This window comes from Trichechus manatus, unplaced genomic scaffold (genome assembly GCF_000243295.1).
Source record: "Trichechus manatus latirostris isolate Lorelei unplaced genomic scaffold, TriManLat1.0 scaffold00135, whole genome shotgun sequence".
Lineage (NCBI taxonomy): Eukaryota > Metazoa > Chordata > Mammalia > Sirenia > Trichechidae > Trichechus > Trichechus manatus.
Genome location: NW_004444071.1, coordinates 6,158,698 through 6,165,973, shown reverse-complemented (window position 1 = coordinate 6,165,973; position 7,276 = coordinate 6,158,698). Strand labels below are relative to the sequence as shown.

The 7,276-nt window shown below is 42.7% G+C and overlaps 1 protein-coding gene across 1 annotated transcript in view; it reads left to right on the top strand.

Moving 5' to 3' along the window:
- The first annotated feature begins 1,312 nt into the window (after positions 1 to 1,312).
- PRLR (prolactin receptor) overlaps positions 1,313 to 7,276 on the top strand; it is a 158,712-nt gene continuing 152,748 nt past the window's right edge. Inside the window, exon 1 of the mRNA XM_004385244.2 lies at positions 1,313 to 1,580. The gene's annotated coding sequence lies outside the window, so the exon portion shown is untranslated. The remainder of the gene's footprint in view (positions 1,581 to 7,276) is intronic.

The following is a 7,276-nucleotide window of genomic DNA, read 5'->3' as shown; positions in this document are numbered from 1 at the left end:
GTTGCGATTCAGTTGGTTTGCACCAGTGTGGCCTTACCAGTTGTCTTAGTTATCTAGTGCGTCTATAACACAAATACCAGAAATGGATGGCTTTAACAAAGAGAAATTTATTCTCTCACAGTCTGGTAGGGTAGAAGTCCAAATTCAGGGTGCCAGTTCCAGGCAAGGCTTTCTCTCTCTGTCATTTCTGGGGAAGATCCTTGTCATCAATCTTCCACATTCTAGGAGCTTCTCATTGCAGGAACCCCAGGTCCAAAGGACACTGTATGCTCCCAATGCTTCTATCTTGGTGATATGCAGTCCCTCTCCTCTCTGCTCAATTCTCTCTTTTATATCTCAAAAGAGATGGACTCAAGATACAACCTAATCATGTAGGTTAAGTCCTGCCTCATTAACATAACTGCTTCTAATCCTGTTTTACTAATATCATACAAAAAAAAAAGTTGCCGTCGAGTCAATTCCAACTCATAGTGACCATGTAGGACAGCGTAGAACTGCCCCATATGGTTTCCAAGGAGTGACTGGTGGATTCAAACTGCTGACTTTTTGGTTAGCAGCCAAACTTTTAACCACTGTGCCACCAGGGCTCCCATTAACATCATAGAGGTTAGGATTTACAACACATAGGATAATTACATCAGATCACAAAAAAACCACACAGTACTGAGGATCATGGCCTAGTCAAGTTGACACACATTTTAAGGGGATACAATTCAATCCGTAACACCAGTTATTTACAGCTTGTGTCTTCTTTGATTGGTCATGACTTATGCCACACTAGGCAAGTATTTTGAAAAATACTCCCAGCTAAATGTGCAAGATAAGAAGAGGTAGACCCAGTCAGGTCTGATTTTTGTCTCCCTTTCTCCAAGCTCTGTATATTATACATTGCATCTAGGCTCAGAAAGGGAAAAAACTGCCATTTCTTTTACAGAGGAAATGACTAAGGCCATGCCTTCATAATGAGCCCACAAACAAAACTTTTCCTATGTGTGGCTCACCCACATGGGCTGAGGCTGAGACCCATTTAGGCCTTGGAGGCAAAGCTTACCAGAGTATGCCCTGATGGGCTGACCCTGGCTGTCTGGGAGAGTGGCTGAGGTAAGCACAACTGTTTGTTCACCTCAGTTCACCTTAAAATCAGCCCTTTAAAAAATAAATAAGGTATGTTGATCTTTTGTGTGATGGTTAAACAAATCAAGTGGCCCAAAATGAATTCCAGGTAAAGAGGAATAATAGGAATTATCTGAAGGCAAGCTGCTGATTTAGCAAGAACTGGGCCTGGAGAGCCCAGCAGCCTCTTTGTGCCCAGAGCTTTCTGGGCACAGCAAAGCCCTTCTTCTTGGCGAGCCCCTGAAGCTTTGGTGGCTGTCTGAGATGATTTCAGTGGCAGGGGATTAAGGAGGCAGCACCTGCCTGGCAAAGGGAAGAATGATTGAGAATATATATGGTTTCCGTTGAGGAAGAGATGGAAAGGACTGCTGACCACAGGAGGGTTTTGATGGGTTTGACTTAGCTGCTGACTGATACCCTGTAACCTTCATCCCAGAAGCATCAACTCCCTGACCTCGAAGACTAAGGTAAGGAAGTCAGATTGGATTCAAGTTAGCTCTTTGTGTGCTTCCCTCCCTCCTCCCCCAGCTCTCTCCCTCTTGCTCCTCAGATTCCTGTGTCTCCTCTCACCAGGTAAACAGGGAAGCTGCTGTGCTTCAGTAGGGAACACCCTGGAAGGGGGTCAGGATGCCTGCTTTGATTCTGCTTCCCCGAAACTGTGTGACCCTAGACAAGTAGCTTAACCTTTCTGGTCTCTGTTTCTTCATCTACTATTTGAGGGATTTGGAGTCGTGGACGTCACAGACTCTTCATGCTAAAAGAGATCTTAGGGATCCCTTGTAGTTGTTAGCTGCCATGGAGTCAGCCCTTGACTAATGGCAACCCCATGCACAATGGAACAAATCACTCTGCAGTCCTACAACATGTCCATGATCAGTTGCAGATCCATATGGTTTTCATTGCCAGTTCATCTTACTCTGGAAGCTCCACTGAAACTTGTTCAGCATCATAGCAACACACAAGTCTCACTGACAGATGGGTGGTGACTGCACATGAGGTGTATTGGCTGGGAATTGAACCCAGGTCTCCTGCATGGAAGGCTAGAATTCTATCACTGAACAACCACTGCTCCCTCCCTTAGAAATCTAGTCCAATCTATTTTGTAGATAAAGAACTTAAAGCTAAAAAGTTAAGTATCTTGAATAGCAAAGAACCTAGAACCTGGGTGTCTTGACTCTAACTTGGAAGTCATTCCGTTAACAATAGTTCACATGTCAGAGTGCTCATATTTACTCCTTACAACAAACTTCCGCAGTAGATATTCTATACTCATTTTACAGATAAGGAACTTGATTTGCTTATTATCCCTCAGCTACTGAGTGGAAGAGCCAGGACTTTGCCTTCCAGTTGGGTGCTCTTCCTTCTGCACACCAGCTACCTCCAATTAAAAACCCAAAACCCACTGCCATCAAGTCGATTCCAAAGCAACTGTATAGGACAGAGTAGAACTGCCTGATAGGGTTTCCAAGGCTGTAATCTTTACATTGCTTGCTGACAGTAAAGAGGACTTGAAGCACTTACTGATGAAGATCAAAGACTGCAGTCTTCAACAGAAATTACACCTCAACATTAAGAAAACAAAAATCCTCACAACTGGACCAATAAGCAACATCATGATAAACGGAGAAAAGATTGAAGTTGTCAAGGATTTCATTTTACTTGGATTCACAATCAACACCCATGGAAGCAGCAGTCAAGAAATCAAATGACGTATTGCATTGGGCAAATCTGCTGCAAAAGATCTCTTTGAAGTGTTAAAAAGCAAAGATATCACCTTGAGGACTAAGGTGTGCCTGACCCAAGCCATGTTATTTTCAATCACCTTATATGCATGGGAAAGCTGGACAATGAATAAGGAAGACGGAAGAATTGATGCCGTTGAATTATGGTGTTGGTGAAGAATATTGAACATACCAGGGACTGCCAGAAGAAAGAACAAATCTGTCCTGGAAGAAGTACAGCCAGAATGCTCCTTGAAGTGAGAATAGCAAGACTTTGTCTCACATACTTTGGACTGTTATCAGGAGGGACCAGTCCCTGAAGAAGGACATCATGCTTGGTAAAGCCAGAGAGTCAGCAAAAGAGAGGAAGACTGTCAACAAGATGGATTGACACAGTGGCTACAACAATGAGTTCAAACAGCAACAATTGTGAGGATGGTGCAGAACTAAGCAGTGTTTAGTTCTGTTGTACATGGGATTGCTATGAGTTGGAACCAACTCAACGGCACCTAAAAACAACAACAGCAATCTTTCCAGAAGCAGACTGAGACATCTTTCTGCCTTGGATCAGCTGGTGGATTTGAACCGCCAACCTTTAGGTTAGCACTGCCTCCAATTACCTTCAGAGAATCTCGGCCACACACACCTACAGGTGCCTTGTTTTATGTTGGCACCAATCCCAGCAGGAGCAAGAATTTGATTCTTGAGAGCAGGCAGTTTCAACACAGGGGAGGGAACAGGCAAGCAAAAGCAGTTCTTCCAATCAGCTGCAGAAAAGAAGTATTCATCTTCCCAAGGTGAACTCTTTTTCAATGGAAGAGATTTTTAAGCAAGAATAGTTTACGTATCTGATACTAGAAATAAACTGTTTAATCAAGAATGGATCAAAACAAATTGGGCCAGGTGTACCCTAGCACAGCTGGGTGGCAGCTGCCTCTACTCGTCTCCATAGTGAGGATTTATACGGGCTTGCTGCTCTCTTCCTCACCCCATATCCCTAACTTAAAGGGCCAGATGCACCAGAACCAGGGGTCCTGAGTAACATCAGCACCTCTCAGGGTTTTAGGGGAGAACCTCTTCCTCTGGATAAATTGAGGCCTCAGTTAGGGCATCAATGCCTGCTCTGGGCAAAGATGAGACACACTCTAAAATGCACTCTAAAATCTCCCAAGGGTGAATCTAGAATAAGTTCAGGTCTCAATGTCTGACAGCATCAACCGCTATTACAGCCTTGAGTCTTGATGAATGACAGGTCAATATCAAGCTGGGAGAGAACCGGGCGGGGGAAGTTATTTGTATTCTTTACATCAGCACTGTCCAAGAGAAATATAATGCGAGCCACAAGGATAATTTTTTTGAGTAAAAATGTAAAAAGAAACTAGTGAAATTTATTTTAGTAATATATTTGATTTATTCCAATGTTTCCAAAGGTATTAGCATTTCAATATGTAATAATATAAAAAATTAGTAGTGGGATGTTTTACATTCTCTTTTTCATATTAAGTCTTTGAAAGCTTACCCTTACAGCACACCTTGATTTGGACAAGCCACATTTCTAAAGCTCAAGAGCCACATGTGGCTACTTGGCTACAGTACTGGACAGCGCAGTGTCAGATGACCACTGAGGCTCAATGGGTGTCTGAACTCTGTGGGCTCTGAGGTCACTTTCAACATTGACATTTGGCAAGTCTGAGAGTGCTAAGGTAGTTGGGGAAGCTTTCATCCTGTTTCCAGTATTCAGAATAGAAACACGCAGCAAAATACAATCACAGCTCCCCTCCTCCCGCATCCACCCCCTTACCACGAGCAATTAACAGGCTAGGATTAGCGCTACAAAGACACCTGGTCAAAGTTGGAAGCAACCGCTCTAGTACCTTGATAAGCCTCCACCCCTAGCTGTCAGCAGTGTGTATGTACTGTACCAACAGAATTCCTGCCTTCCACCAGTGTGACTGCTGCTGCTAGGAGTTCCAGAGCTAATTATTAACAACGAGCAAATTCACCGAGAGCCAGAAACTACGTCTTACTATAAGACTCTGCATTTTCTAGAACCATTTCTCCATGAGGCCTTTGCCACCAGTGGGTTCCCCCTCAGGGCCCAAGACAGAGAGACAAACATTAGGCCTGTAATTTCAGTTAGCAGAGTTGCAAGCCTAAAACTTCAGGGAACACGTTTAGAAGTTTTTTCTACTAAAGTAGATTTTCCCACTTGACCTCTCAACCAAACCGATGTTTTGGGAGAATAAAATCACACTGCCTTAGAAGGAATTGGGGCAGTCTAGCCTGATTTGTGGAGCATTTGAAGAGAACGTCCTTCATTTTATAAAATAATTATAAACAATGGTAAGCTCTTAGGAGATTGTTTTACTAACTGCATATACCCACCATGAAGTTAACACATCCTGGAATTTAGGTTGGAAAAGATGTGGGAAATCATTTTGTCTCCTCTCACTATATGGATGAGGCATTTGAAAATAAGAGAAAGTCCATGCCTAGAGAGCAAGACCAATGACTCCCAAGTCAGTAGGCTTCCTGCTCAATGAGAACAGAAAGCCAGAAGATGCTTCATAATGTCCTACAATAGGTGTTTCTCTGAAGTCTTTTAATTTGGTTTTTTTATGCAAAACAAAACTTTTCTTTATCGATATAATTCAGAGGTGGACCTTAGCCTAAGGCATACCAAAATAGCATCGTTCTAAACAAATAATAACCCCTACATTTGCTGAGCACTTAAGATATACATGACGATTCACTCAACTTGACTAAACTGCCCAGTTTCCTCATATGTAGCAATTACAGGGATTACCTCCATAGGTACCTCATGGATACTGGTGTTATTTTTAAAACTGAGCATGTAAAGTGCTTAAAACTCCACCACCTATAGCCTTAATGAGTCCTACTCTGGCCAAGTAGAACCACACCTTGTGAGGAAGGGAAAGAGGTAAAGTGCAGCCAGGGCTGACCTTACAAGTAGACACAATAGGCACAGTTCAATGACCCCCATGCCCATGCTAATTCAATCATTCTAGTTCACCAGGTTTTTGTTTTCATTGTTTTTTTTCTTTCTTTCTTTTAACTCTTGAAAGTGTAATAATCCCTTCGCTTAAAGGCAAATACTCCTTTGAGGGATAACCTTTTAATCAGTCAACCATTTTCAGGAATTCCTTTACATCTTTCCTGGAACCTAAAAAAGTAAGATCTTATAGGTGGGCAAAGGAAAAGACCAACCCTCTGCTGCCTTAGAACTTAGATCATAGCTAGAGATAGTCATTTGACATTTAGTTTTATCCATCCCAGTGTGACTTTTCCTATAAAAATAAATCCAAGTCTTCTTGGAGTTTTCTTATTTCCATTGGGAAAAATATTTTGATCATTTTTATGCCCTAAGTGAGTAACTTGGCAAAGGAAGAAGATGAGGCCCCTCAAATACCATACTTAGGTTGTACGTTGTTTCTCAGAGATTCACCACAGGCCTCCTTCTGCCTGTAACCCTGAGGTTTAGACACGTCACTCAGTTAGGGCTCTCTATCTAAATTAAACATATAAGATGCCCACATGTGGGTCTAGAGCAGACCACAGATGAACCAGTGTAGGGTCAGTGTTTCATTTCAGCTCTATGGCCCTTCTCCAGTGTGAACTGGAGGGAAAAACACAAGGAGCCTAAGGGACCTTGTTTTCTGTGTCCTGGAAATCTTTGGCCTTGATTGAACTAAAATGAGGCAAATGTTATTTGCTCTTTGGGAGGGAGACCCAGGACCCGGATAAAGCCACACTCTCTTGCGACTGAAGGTACAACGGGTACCAGACTTGTCGGGCCAAACACACCTCAAGCCCTGTGTCCAGTTCTGTGAGGCACTCTTTAGAAGGGATATTGGCAACTCACAATGTGCCCATTGTGGGGGTGACAAGGACACGGATGAAAAGCAAGAATGAGTTGGAACTGTTTCCCATAAAAGAGAAAGACCCAGAGGAATAATGGCTATCTACTCTTTAAAGGACTGTTACATGGCAAAGGGAGAAGCCTTATCTTCTTTGCTCCAAATGACAAAACTAGGACCAGTGGGAGGACATTATTGGGTGGCCAGTTTTTTTAGCAATTAGAGCTGTCTGCAGTGGGACAAACACTTCACAGGGTGCTGCCTTTCTTGGACTTGATGTGTTCAAGCAGCGGCTGGGGGAGGAGGGGACATCAGTTGTGGGTTGAATACAAGATTCCTTCTCTTGGTGGGATGTTGTACTAAAAAATCCCCCATGTTGTTGATAACTTTAAGAAAATGGTTTTAATGATTTTTTTTAAGTGGTCAAACAACAAAAATGGGTTTATGGTCCCATATTCCACAAATTATAATTTCCGCATTAACTGCTTCATGCACAGAAACCCTGCGAAACAAGAAAGCCTAAGAAGGTTGCACTGTATTTTAATAAAGCTTCCTGAAAAGCCA